A 14,318-nucleotide genomic window follows, 5' to 3' on the forward strand; every position below is an offset into this window, starting at 1 on the left:
AGCCTGGTGGACAGAGCGAGACTCCGTCTCAAAAAAAAAAAAAAAAGAGGTGGTGTCCCAGGCTTTTACCCTTGTCTTATCCACCCCTAATTTAACAGTTGTTTAAGGCATCTTCTCCAAATATTTGAGTTTGTCCTCATGGAGACCTTTTTGCCCTCGTATTTCACCTTCTTGTGTCACGTAGAATTCATTCATACCATATATAATATATACCATATATAATACAACTGGAATAAACAAGTTTGGAAACAACTCACTTGGGACCAAGGTGACTCTTACTCATTGTACAGCTGAATGGTTGGGAGCAGAAGGTGTGAAAACAAAAGCTGTTGGGTCGCTGTGTTTTACAAGTGGCAGGGGTGAGGGACTTTGGCTAATTCAGTGAATCAGTTAAGTGAAGGTTAGTTAAGACAGCTCTTCCTACTAATACACAGTTGTCTTTTTACCAAAACTATGGATTTACCTACACATATACATTCTGTTTTGTAGCCTCCTTTTGTTTTTTTTTTTTAACTTAAACAAGTATTAGAGACATCGTTTCATGTCATAAATACTCTTCCACAACAATATTTTAAATGGTTACCTGGAATTCCATGTTAGGGATCTACCATTTAATGGATCCCCTGTTACTGGACTTGCATGTAGTTCCCAGTTTGGAACTATTAGAGGAAACATTACCTTTTGGATCCCAATATGGGTAGCTGAGGGCACTGAACATTCCCTGAGTGGTGAGCAGTGGAAATGAACATTAAAAGAGAATAAAGGATGAGAATCTAAAATGCAGCCACTATGGGAAACAGTATGGCAGCTCCTCAAAAAATTAAACATAGGATTATCATGCCACCCAACAATTCTGTTTCTGAGTATATACCCAAAAGAATTGAAAGCAGGGTCTTGAAGACCCGTCTATACACCCATGTTCATAGCAGCATTATTCACAGCAGCCAAAGAGTGGAAGCAGCCAGTGTCCCTCAGTGGATGAATGGGTACACAAAATGTGGCGTATTCATACAATAAAATGTTATTCAGCATCAAAAAGAAAGGAAATCCTGTGATATGCTACAGCGTGGATGAAACCTGAGGACATTATGCTAAGAGAAATCAGCCAGTCACAAAAGGACAAGTAGTGTATGAATCTGCCCATATGAGGTCCCTGGAGTACTCAAACTCATAGAGACAGAAAGTGGAGACCAGGCGCGGTGGCTCACGCCTGTAATCCGAGCACTTTGAGAGGCCGAGGCAGGCAGATCCCTTGAGGTCAAGAGTTCAAGACTAGTCTGGGTAACATACTGAAATCCCGTCTCTACTAAAAATACAAAAAATTAACCGGGCATGCTGGCATGTGCCTGGAATACCAGCTACTTGGGAGGCTGGGGCAGGAGAATTGCTTGAAGCCAGGAGATGGAGGTTGCAGGGAGCGGAGGTTGTACCACTGCGTACCAGCCTGGGTGACAGAGCTAGATTCTGCCTCAAAAAAAAAAAACAACCAAAAAAAAAACGGCCGGGTGTGATGACTCATACCTGTAATCCTAGCACTTTGGGAGGCCGAGGTGGGCGGATTGCCTGAGCTCAGGAGTTCTAAACCAGCCTGGGCAACATGGTGAAACCCCATATCTACTAAAAATACAAAAAAATTAGCCAGGCGTGGTGGCGTGCGCCTGTAGTCCTAGCCACTTAGGAGGCTGAGGCAGCAGAATTGCTTGAACTCAGGAGGCGGAGGTTACAGTGAGCTGAGATCATGCCACTGCATGCCAGCCCGGGCAACAGAGAGAGACTCTGTCTTCAAAAACAAACACACAAACAAACAAACCCCCCAAAAAAACAGAAAGAAAAACAAAGTGGGGCCAGGTGCAGTGGTTCACACCTGTAATCCCTGCACTTTGGGAGGCCAAGGCAGGAATATCACCTGAGGTCAGGAGGTCAAGACCAGCCTGGCCAACATAGTGAAACCCTGTCTCTACTAAAATACAAAAAAATTAGCCAGGCGTGGTGGCGTGCGCCTGTAGTCCTAGCCACTTAGGAGGCTGAGGCAGCAGAATTGCTTGAACTCAGGAGGCGGAGGTTACAGTGAGCTGAGATCATGCCACTGCATGCCAGCCCGGGCAACAAAAAGAGACTCTGTCTTCAAAAACAAACACACAAACAAACAAACCCCCCAAAAAAACAGAAAGAAAAACAAAGTGGGGCCAGGTGCAGTGGTTCACACCTGTAATCCCTGCACTTTGGGAGGCCAAGGCAGGAATATCACCTGAGGTCAGGAGGTCAAGACCAGCCTGGCCAACATAGTGAAACCCTGTCTCTACAAAAATGCAAAAATTAGCCAGGCATGATGGCAGGTGCCTGTAATCTCAGCTACTCGGGAAGCTGAGGCAGGAGAATCGCTTGAACCCAGGAGGCGGAGGTTGCAGTGAGCCAAGATGGCGCCACTGCACTCCAGCTTGGGTGACAGAGCAAGACTCCGTCTCAAAAAAACAGAAAGAAAAACAAAAAACAAAAACAGAAAAAAGCGCGGTGGCTCATGCCTGTAATCCCAGCACTTTGGGAGGCCGAGGTGGGTGGATCACAAGGTCAGGAGTTCGAGACCAGCCTGGCCAATATGGTGAAACCCCGTCTCTGCTAAAAATACAAAAATTAGCTGGGCATGGTGGCGTGCACCTGGAATACCAGCTACTTGGGAGGCTGGGGCAGGAGAATTGCTTGAAGCCAGGAGATGGAGGTTGCAGGGAGCGGAGGTTGTACCACTGCGTACCAGCCTGCGTGACAGAGCTAGATTCTGCCTCAAAAAAAAAAAACAACCAAAAAAAAAACGGCCGGGTGTGATGACTCATACCTGTAATCCTAGCACTTTGGGAGGCCGAGGTGGGCGGATTGCCTGAGCTCAGGAGTTCTAAACCAGCCTGGGCAACATGGTGAAACCCCATATCTACTAAAAATACAAAAAAATTAGCCAGGCGTGGTGGCGTGCGCCTGTAGTCCCAGCTACTCGGGAGGCTGAGGCAGGAGAATAGCTTGAACCCAGGAGGCGGAGGTTGCAGTGAGCTGAGATCGTGCTACTGCACTCCAACCTGGGCAACAGAGTGAGACTCCATCTCAAAAAAAAAAAAAAAATTAAAAGACACAAGAGTGATTCCTTAAAAGTCAGGACAGTAGTTTCTTGTGGGGGCCATGGATGGGACAGGACACATATGAGGGGCACACAGCAAAGTTCTCTTTCTCATTTATTTATTTGTTCTTGAGATGGAGTCTTGCTCGGTTGCCCAGACCGGAGTGCAGTGGCATGATCTCGGCTCACTGCAGCCTCCACCTCCCGAGTTCAAGCGATTCTCCTGCCTCAGTCTCCTGAGTAGCTGGGATTATAGGCATGGGCCACCACGCCCAGCTAATTTTTTGTATTTTTCGTGAGATGGGGTTTCACCCTGTTGCCCAGGCTGGTCTCAAACTCCTGACCTTAGGTGATCCGCCCACCTTGGCCTCCCAAAGTGCTGGGATTATAGGTGTGAGCCACAGTGCCCAGCCTTATTTATTTATTTGCTTATTTATTTATTTATTTTTGGAGACAGAGTCTTGCTCTGTTGCCCAGGCTGGAGCGCTGTGGCGTAATCTCGACTCACTGCAACCTCCACCTCTTAGGTTCAAGCAGTTCTCCTGCTTCAGCCTCTGAGTAGCTGGGATTACAGGCATAAGCCACCATGCCCAGCTAATTTTTTGTATTATTAGTAGAGACAGGGTTTCACTATGTTGGCCAGGCTGGTCTAAAACTCCTGACCTCGTAATCTGCCTGCCTCGGCCTCTTAAAGTGCTGGGATTACAGGAGTGAGCCACCACACCTGGCCTAAATTTTCTTATAAACTCACGTTGCCATGCCTAAATACCTCAGGGGGCAGTGACTCCAGAAAACCACACAAACCTAGCATATGAATTAATGGATTATTATAAGAATTCTGGAGATGGGTGGTGGCGATGAGTGCATGGTTGCGTGGTTGTGAATGTAGTTAGTATCATTGAACTGTGCATATAAAATGGTTAAAATGGTAAGTGTTATACTGTAGGTATTTTATCACAGTTAAATAAATGGGCCGGGCGCTGTGGCTCACGCCTGTAATCCCAGCACTTTGGGAGGTCAAGGTGGGCAGATCACGAGGTCAGGAGATCGAAACCAGCCTGGCCAACATAGTGAAACTCCCCGTCTCTACTAAAAATACAAAAATTCACTGGGAATGGTGGCACGTGCCTGCAGTTCCAGCTACTTGGGAGGCTGAGGCAGGAGAATCGCTTGGACCTGGGAGGTGGAGGTTGCAGTGAACCGAGATTGAGCCACCGCAATCCAACTTGGGCAACAGAGTTGAGACTTTGTCTCAAAAAAAAAAATTTAATTTAATGTTTAACAATTCGATCAACGCACTGGTGTCTGCTGCAAGACACGTTCATTCAGTCTACCCTGAATCCCCAGGAAGATTTCTTCCTAAGATGTCCTTAAATTGACAAATCCTTTAATGTTAGACCTTGTCAAAATGCTTTAAGGAGCTGTTTAGTTTCTTTCTTATTTATTTTAATTGTGGTAACTTAATGTTTTTTTTATCAAAAATCTTCTGAAACAGGAAGGGAGAAAGTATTGCCTACAAACAGATAGAGTAGTCACACAGACCAAGGTTAAAATCCAGATTCTGCCTTTTGTTAGTTCCATGACTTTTGGCAAATTACTTAAGCTCTGTAAGACTCAGTAAAAGTAATCTGGAAAAGTAATTGTAATAGCAATTACCTCCTAGCATTATGGTGGGACTTTAATAAAACAATACCTATCAATCCCCAAGCACCACGCCTGGCCTGGGGTACCTGCTATAAATGTTAGTTGTTTGATTCCAAAAAGAATTGGACCTGGGTCTAAGAAACCCCAAGTACCACTGTCAACTCCAACCCTGACTTGCTGTATAGTCTTGGTAAAGCTGCTTGTCTATGTTACCTCATCACTGTCCTGAGAATCCCTGTCCTCTGTGAGAACAGTACTGCTGAGGTGGAGGGTCCTGTTTGTTGGTACGCAAGGGGCTTAGGAATGAGGCTGCCGCTGCAGAGCTTGCAGTCACTCCAGTAAGCAACTAGCAAGAGGAGGTGTGGAGCTGCAGGGCTGCCCATGCACACCAGCAGGTGAAAATGTGCCTTAGACACACAGCTGAGACAGTAAATTGGTTTCCGTCATCCTGCACAGGGAAGATCATGCTGGTTTTACCCTTCTTGTTGGGCTGCCTCCTGTAAACCTTGTTTGCCCTCCTTTATCGGACTGTGCTGAACTTAAAGAACAGAGAAATTGAGGTTCATTATAGCAACCCCAGGAAAGGGTGTCCTACCTCTCAAAGATCCACTTTTTCCCCCTGCATTTCTCTGTTTTATATAAGTAGAATAATAATGCACACATTATTTTGCTGCATTTCATAATTTTACAGTTGTTCTATGTCAATAACAAAAAAAAGAAAACCAACCACAGAGACAGTTTTATTCAGAATGCTGCTTCCCCAGGAGCATAAAAGAGACCAATCCCCGATTCCTTAACTGAGATGAGGAGAAATCAAGTTAAATGTTAAATAGAGTGTGAGTCACTGCTCCCGAAGTATCTGGGCATGGGAATATGAGTTTATAAGAAAATTTGATTTAAAGTGTAACAACTCAATCAATGCACTGCTCTCTACCACAAGACACCTCCATTCGGTCTACCATGAATTCCCAGGAGGATTTCTTTTTAAGATGCCCTTAAGTTGACAAATCCTCTAATATTAGACCTTGTCAAAGTGCTTTAAGGAGCTGTTTAGTTTCTCATTTAGTTATTTATTTTTAATCGTGGTAAAATATCCATAACACGGGGCCAGGAGTGGTGGCTCATGCCTATAATCCTAGCACTTTGGGAGGCCAAGGCGGGTGGATTGCCTGGGCTCAGGAGTTTAAGACCAGCCTGGGCAAATGGTGAAACCTCGACTCTACTAAAATACAAAAAAAATTAGCCAGGCATGGAGGCATGCACCTGTAATCCCAGCTACTTGGGAGACTGAAGCAGGAGAATCGTTTGAACCTGGGAGGCGGAGGTTGCAGTGAGCCAAGATCACGCCATTGCACTCCAGCCTGAGCAACAGTGCAAGACTCCATCTCAAAAAAAATAAATCTATATCTATACCTATATCTACCCATAACACTTACCACTTTAACCATTTTATGTGCACAGTTCAGTGACACTAACTACATTCACAACCACACAATCATGTGCCCATCACCACCATCCACCTCCAGAACTCTTCACCTTGCAAAACTGAAGTTCTGTACCCATTAAACACTAACTCCCCTTTCCTCCTTCCCACAGCCTCTGGCAGCCACCATTCCACGTTCTGTCTCGAGGAATTTGATGACTCTAGGGACTTTATATAAGTATAATCATGCCGTATTTCTCTTTCTCCGATTGTCATATTTTACTTAGCAGAATGTCCTCAAGGTTCATCCAGGTGGTACCACGTGCCAGATGCCCTTCCTTTTTTAAGGCTTAAAAATATTCCATGGTGTGTGAGGACCACATCCTGTTTCCCCATTCATCTGCTGATGGATATGTGGGTTGCTTCCACCTTCTGGTGATTGCAAATAATGCTGCTATGAACATGAGTATATCAGTTTCTCTTTAAAAGTCCAGTAATCCTTTATTCCAGTGATGGTGTAGTTGTTCAGATTGTACAGGGGAGCATCTCAGCTAGATAACAGTAGTCACTTAATAGCTCTCTTGAACACCTACAGCCTGTATAGGAACCTGTTGAGGAACTGGGTAAATAGCAATGTAGCAGGAGGCACAGGACAGGGTGGGAGTGAGGGTGGGTGCAGCCACAGCTGGAAGTGTGCACAGCTGTAACTTCCCAGCATTGAGCAGGTCCTCATGGGAACAAAACTATGATTATTTTTCCATTTCCTAGACTCTGTGATTGTTTTCACAAGAAGCTAAGTGGTTCCTGTGTGATTATATATCCCAGGTGTTGTGTGGAATTTTAACTAAAATACCGAAATCTAGGGCGATTTGCCTATCACACATCCACTTATTCAACTTCCCCCAGCAAGTTCACAGCACTATGTAAAATGCTTAGAACCAGTGGAGGTTTTTGTGAGTTCTGGAAAACAAGAGGAGGGAAAAATCAATGGGGAAAAGTAGGAGTGAAGCAGATAGCCACTTAGAAGAACATGGCAGGCTGACAGGAAAGTACAGTGGCCGAGTGTCTGCTGGCAAGCTGCACGTCAGGGCCCACTTGCACAAATGGTAAGGCAGAACTAGTGGCCCCCTAGACCCAGGGGAGTTTGGAGGCCCTGGGAAACATAAACTCTCCATCCTAAGACAACACTACACCCTCTCGCTCCTAATCAAGGCCCTTACATTCCGCCACTGAAGTGCATTAAATAATAGTTGTCCAAATGTATGGAAAAGGATTTTCTCTTTTCAGAGCCACTCTTTTAAAATGCAGACTCTCCAGCCGGTCATGGTGGCACATGCCTGTAATCCTAGCAATTTGGGAGGCCACGGTGGGCGAATCACAAGGTCAAGAGATCAAGACCATCTGGCCAACATGGTGAAACCTCATCTCTATTAAAAATACAAAAATTAGCTGGACATGGTGGTGCGCCTATAGTCCCAGCTTCTCAGGAGGCTGAGGCAGGAGAATCACTTGAATCCGGGAGGCAGAGTTTGCACTGAGCCGAGATCGAGCCACTGCACTCCAGCCTGGCAACAGAGTGAGACTCTGTCTTAAAAAAAAAAAAATGCTGACACCAGCTAGGTCGGGGAGACCCTAACCCAGCAGCACTAGAGGAATTAAAGACACACACAGAAATATAGAGGTGTAAAGTGGGAAATCAAGGGTCTCACAGCCTTCAGAGCTGAGAGCCCCAAACAGAGATTTACCTATGTATTGATTAACAGCAAGCCAGTCATTGTTTCTATAGATATCAAATTAACTAAAAGTATCCCTTTTGGGAAACGAAGGGATGGGCCAAATTAAAGGAATAGGTTGGGCTAGTTAACTGCAGCAGGAGCATGTCCTTAAGGCACAGATTGCTCATGCTATTGTTTGTCGCTTAAGAATGCCTTTAAGCGGTTTTCTGCCCTGGGTGGGCCAGGTGTTCCTTGCCCTCATTCCAGTAAACCCACAACCTTCCAGCCTGGGCATTATGGCCATCATGAACATGTCAAAGTGCTGTAGAGACTTTGTTTGTGGCCAGTTTGGGGGCCAGTTTATGGCCAGATTCTGGGGGGCTTGTTCCCAACAACAAAAAAAGGCCAGGCACAGTGGCTCATGCCTGTAATCCCAACCCTTTGGGAGGCCGAGGCAGACAGATCACAAGGTCAGGAGATCGAGACCATCCTGGCTAACATCCTGGCTAACATCCTCGGCTCAGTGCAACCTCTGCCTCCCGGATTCAAAAATACAAAAAAATTACCCGTCTCTACTAAAAATACAAAAAAATTAGCCAGGCATGGTGGTGGGCACCTGTAGTCCCAGCTACTCGAGAGGCTGAGGCAGGATAATGGTGTGAACCCAGGAGGCGGAGCTTGCAGCGAGCTGAGATGTTGCCACTGCACTCCAGCCTGGTGACAGAGCGAGACTCTGTCTCAAAAAAAAATGTGGACACCCCTTACAGAGCTCTCCGAATTTCAAGGCCCTTTAGAGTTTCTCCAGCTTGACTGTTCTCAAGCTGCTCTGAGGGGCCTCTGGGGAGTCTGGGGCAAAGAGGGGGAGTCAGGTAGACAGGGCTCTGGGTTCCACCACTCCACTCCAGCTACAGCAGCAAGCTGCTTCTATCTGTCTTATCTAAACTGTTACATAAACCAGTAGTTGTGCTACCAAGAAAAGGGGGAAGGGGGAATGTTTGCAAAATCCCCGATCTTGAGCAATCCCCTTGTTTAACAGAGGAGGCCTGCAGAAGTTGAGAGAAGTGTTCAGAGTCACACAGCAAATTCATTCAACAAATATTTTTTACTGTGCCAAACACACAGTAAACAAAGATGAGTGCACAAATCCCTGCCCTGAAGACTGGGCCCTTCTCTCCAGGATAACTCTTTTTTTTTTTTTTTTTGAGGCAGAGTCTCGCTCTGTCACCCGGACTGGAGTGCAGTGGCCAGATCTCAGCTCACTGCAAGCTCCACCTCCCGGGTTTACGCCATTCTCCTGCCTCAGCCTCCTGAGTAGCTGGGACTACAGGTGCCCGCCACCTCGCCCGGCTAGTTTTTGTGTTTTTAGTAGAGACGGGGTTTCACTGTGTTAGCCAGGATGGTCTCTATCTCCTGACCTTGTGATCCGCCCGTCTCGGCCTCCCAAAGTACTGGGATTACAGGCTTGAGCCACCGCGCCCAGCCAGGATAACTCTTCTGCAGCCTTGAGGGGATACGGAGGGCATTGTCAGCAAGGAGGGGGATGGCCTTCCCCCATGATACATTCCAGCCACATCATCCTGACACCCCAAATATGAGTGAGGCTATATCTCCTGTGCATGCAAAAGGGAACACACATTTGTTCTCTTTAGTGTATTGTCCCTCAACCATCTCGTTTCACTCTTCTGAAGCCATGCAATGTGCATGCCTACCATGTGCCAAGCAGTTCTAGCACGTGAGGCTACAAAGCTGAATAAGATGGGGCCTCTGTTCCCACGGATCTTCCAGCCAAACAGGGGAGAGAAAAGCTCTACATAAATGATCACAGAAGAGTCAGCTCTACGCACTGATAGCTTATCAGCCTTGGAGTCTGGATCAGGGAAAGAAGAGATACATCCAGCTAAGGGAAGAAGCATTGTAATTGGGCCTCTCTTCTCTTTCCAACTTTCAGGTTAAGAAATTGGATGTTGGAGTCAGGCAGCAGCCCTTGCTTTCAAGCCCAGTGGGCCTTATAACTGTGTGAGCTTGGACTAGGGGTGTAGGTTCCCAGGGCCTCATCTGAAAAGTGGGGGTGATAATTACAGTTCCCACTTCCGAGGGTTGCTGTGGAGATTAAATGAGATAGCACAGGTCCAACTCTTATCCTTGATAAATGTGCCCCTTATTTAAGGACTTTAGGGATGAGGTGAAGATGAGACAGAAGCTCTCCAAAGGCTCTACCCAGGCAGGGAGCAGAGAGGGAAAGGAGGCAGCGTGGAAGTGGGTGCTCCACCTGCGGCTGCTAAGAGCCACACACAGGAGGGGTGCTAGGAAGTACCGCAGGAAAGGGGGAGCAGGGCCAGGAGACAGAGGGACCCCTCCAAGGCCAAACTGAGGACTTGGGTCCCTGGAATTCATTTGTGAGTTCTAAAAGTTTTCTTGTAGATTCCCCAGGATTTTCTACAGACAAGAGTGCTGGGATTACAGGCATGAGCCACCGCACCTGGCCACAACCCAGCTTTATAAGGGTTGTAATTGAGATCTGTGCAGAGCTCAGCAAAGCTCTGGAGAAGGAAGTGAATTAACCCAGCCAAGTGGGATGGAGGAATGCCTAAAAGGAAGTGACATCAGAACTGGGTTGTAAAGAACTGAATGTCTTGCCAGGGTAAGAGGACGGGAACAGGCATTCCCGGCAAGAGAGCAGCGTTTGCAAAGGTATGCGGTGTACACAAGCAGGGCCTGTTTTGAGAGAGTGGAGAATCACAGATGAGGCTGTACAGTAAGGTAACACCAGATGGAAAAAGCTCTGTGTAATGGCTCAAATGTATTGACATATAACTAGCCACTGCCTGGCACCCTGCCTCTATTTCCAGAGTAGACCTGTTTATCTCTTGGGCATTTGTCAAGCTGATTGGAGTAATGAATAAAGGAAAGAGGGCACTGGGAAAGCTAAGCTAATTTATATTAGAAATTACATGATACCCTTCAATAATCAGAAAGATCGAAGAGTGAGTGAGAAGGGAAAAGGGAATTAAAAGGGAACCAAGGCAACCTGAAGTTTTTGAGAGAGAGAGATTTGAGGGTGAGCAGCTGATGCTGTAGCTGGCACTAGGGCGTGACAGATGGGAGAATAAGTTTTTTGTGATGGTGTTGAGTCTGGAATTGGTGGGTGCTTAGTCATACTTCAAGAATGAAGCTGCAGACCCTCGCGCTGAGTGTTATAGTTCTTAAAATTGGTGCGTCTTAAGTTTGTTCCTTCTGATGTTCCAACGTGTTTGTAGTTTCTTCCTTCTGGTGGGTTCACAGTCTCACTGGCCTCAGGAGTGCAACTGCAGACCTGCAGTGAGTGTCACAGCTCTCAAGACGGCACATCGGGAGTTGTTCGTTCCTCCCATCCAGAGTTGTTCACTCCTCCCAGTGGGTTCGTGGTTTCACAGGCCTCAAGAATTAAGCTACAAAGCTTCACAGTGAGTGTTACAGCTCATAAACACAGTACACACCCTAACAGTGAACAGCAATAAGATTTATTGCAGAGTGAGAAAAACAAAGGTCCCACACGGTAGAAAATGACCACAGCAGGTTGCCATTGCTGGCTCCAGCAGCCTACTTTTATTCCCTTATCTGACCCCACCCATGTCCTGCTGATTGGTCTATTTTACAGAGAGCTGATTGGTCTGTTTTACAGAGAGCTGACTGGTCCATTTTTACAGAGTGCTGATTGGTGCGTTTACAATCCCTGAGCTAGACACAGAGTGCTGATTGGTGTGTTTACAATCCTTAAGCTAGACACAGAGTGCTAGAAAAGTTCTCCAAATTGCCACTAGGTTAGCCAGATACAGAGTACTGATTGGTGTATTTACAAACCTTGAGCTAGACACAGAGTACTGATTGGTGTTTAACAAACCCTGAGCTAGACACATAGTGCTGATTGGTGCGTTTACAAACCCTTAGCTAGAAGTGGAGCTAGACAGAAAAGTTCTCCAAGTCCCCACTAGGTTAGCTAGATACAGAGTACTGATTGGTGTATTTATAATCCCTTAGCTAGACATAAAGGTTCTCCAAGTCCCTACTAGACCCAGAAGCCCAGCTGGGTTCACCTAGTGGATTCCACACGGGCTGCAGGTGAAGCTGCCCACCAGTGCTGCACTGTGCGCCAGCACTCCTCCGCCCCTGGGCCGTCATGGGACAGGGCGCCCTGGCGCAGTGTGCGGTGCGTGTCAGGGAGGCTCCGGCTGCGCAGGAGCCCACGAGTCGGGGGAGGCTCAGGCATGGCGGGCTGCAGGTCCCGAGCCCTGCCCCGCGGGGCGGAGGCAGCTGAGGCCCGGTGAGAATTCCGGCAGTGCTGGGGTATTCGGAACTGGCGCTGGCCCGTGAGCTCAGCGCGCATCCCTGGTTCCCGCCCGCGCTTCTGTCTCCATACCTCCTCCAAAGCAGACGGAGCTGGCTGCGGCCTCGGCCAGGACAGAGAGGGGCTCCCACAGTGCCGTGGCGGGCTGAAGGGCTCCTCAAGCGCTGCCAGAGTGGACTCTGAGGCCGAGTAGGTGCCGAGAGTGAAGACTGCTAGCATGTTGTCACCTCTCAGTTTTGCCTGTTGGAAAGTCTTCAGTAAAGGTTGAAGTTACTTTTCCATATCATTTTATTTTCTGGATATTGGACTTGAATTTCTTTTTAATGTGATCATGCGGCCGGGCATGGTAACTTAAGCTTGTAATTCCAGCAGCACTTTGGGAGGCCGAGGCAGGTGGATCACTTGAGGTCAGGAGTTGGAGACCAGCCTGGCCAACATGATGAAACCCCATCTCTACTAAAATTTTAAAAATAGCTGGGCTTCATGGTGGGTGCCTGTAATCCCACCTACTCAGGAGGCTGAAGCATGAGAATCGCTTGAACATGGGAGGTGGAGGTTGCAGTGAGCCAAGATGGCACCATTGCACTCCAGCCTGGGTGACAGAGTGAGACTCAGCCTCAAAAAAAAAAAAACACACACACACACACACACACACACACACAAAGATACCAGAGGTAGATGGGATACAAAACAGTCCAGGTTTATTTGGGTTGTTACCCTTGTATCACACATGTGGGGTCAGAAGGTTTCTGTATATTCTAACAACAGTGGCCAGCCATTAGAGTTTTGAGTAGGAGAATTGGATTTGTGGTTTTAGAAAGATCATTTGGCTTCTGTGTGAAAGGGGCCAAAACCAGGAGCAGGAAGACCAGTTAGGAAGCTGTGATAGCGGATGAGAGAAGATGTTGTCAAAGTCCACAACAGAGCAGAACAGGGGTGACCCAACCTGGACATCATCTCTGCTCTTCAGTCACCTGTAGTGCAGAGTTTTGAAGTAGGTCTGAGCATGGGACCGTAGTGGTTGGGAAGGAAATGGCATTTACCTATGATGATGATCATCATCATGGGTGATGAAGATCCTTTTTTTTTTCCTGAGATGGAGTCTCGCTCTGTCACCCAGGCTGGAGTGCAATGAAACGAGCTCAACTCACTGCAGCCTCCGTCTCCCAGGTTCAAGCAATTCTCCTGCCAAGCCAAGGTCACCCAGTAGCTGGGATTACAAGTGCCCGCCACCACGCCTGGCTAATTTTTGTATTTTTAGTAGAGACAGGGTTTCACAATGTTGGCCAGACTAGTCTCAAACTCCTGACCTAGGTGATCTGCCCACCTCAGCCTCCCAAAGTGCTGGGATTACAGGCGTGAGCCAACACACCCCACCTTACATTTTCTTTATGTAGATACACACCCATAAGGAGGCCTGTCTGAGCTGCACAGGACTTTGGTCTCCACCTGAGCATCATCTCCCTTTCACTTCTGGAGTGCTTGGAGAGATCTAGACAAGACCACTTTCTTTGTGGTTTCTTGACTTGCCCACACCCCCTGGGAACTTCCTCTCTCTGAGAGTAAATAGAGTCTGTCCTTAGATAACGCTTGCCCGAGACACCAGCCAGAAGTAAGATTTGCTGTCAGTCACTAGGGAAATGATTGCTGTAGGAGCTGGCCAATTAATCAGCAGGACAGAAAGTTCTTGGATGAACTAGGACAGGCCCCAGCCATCCCTGAGGCATATCAAAAACAAGGGGAGAGTTGGGAGTCTTACTCACATTTCCATCTCTGGTGGCTTGGCCTAGCATAATACCTGGTACCACGTTATTGTTTAATTAATAGTTTCTGAATATATTAATGAATTAGCATCACATGAAACTCTGAATGCGGTCATGTTGGGTCAGAACTGTGGTGCGTTAAAGACAGGATGCATCTACTTACTCATCACTTACCTCCTCCTACCATGATTTGGCTTTGGTTAGGAAAGTGATTCACAATATTGGTTGCATTGGAACCATCTGGAGAGTTTTAAAAATCCAGGCCAGGCAGAGTGGCTCCTACCTGCAATCCTAGTGCTTTGGGAGGCCAAGGCAGGAGAATTGCTTGAGACCAGGAGTTCAAGGT

At 47.1% G+C, this 14,318-nt stretch overlaps 1 protein-coding gene across 3 annotated transcripts in view; it reads left to right on the plus strand.

Annotated features, from left to right (window-relative positions):
• Nucleotides 1-14,318, plus strand: part of HRH1 (histamine receptor H1) — a 127,851-nt gene that overhangs the window by 79,200 nt on the left and 34,333 nt on the right. The window contains exons 2-3 of one of the 3 annotated variants that reach the window (XM_011952300.1): nucleotides 3,298-3,343; nucleotides 10,333-10,526. The exons of 1 other annotated variant lie outside the window; for it this stretch is intronic. The gene's annotated coding sequence lies outside the window, so the exon portion shown is untranslated. Of the gene's footprint in view, nucleotides 1-3,297; nucleotides 3,344-10,332; nucleotides 10,577-14,318 lie in introns of those variants that run through there. One more of the 3 variants, XM_011952298.1, reaches the window with a different exon arrangement.

This window comes from Colobus angolensis, unplaced genomic scaffold (assembly GCF_000951035.1).
Source record: "Colobus angolensis palliatus isolate OR3802 unplaced genomic scaffold, Cang.pa_1.0 Scaffold34, whole genome shotgun sequence".
NCBI lineage: Eukaryota > Metazoa > Chordata > Mammalia > Primates > Cercopithecidae > Colobus > Colobus angolensis.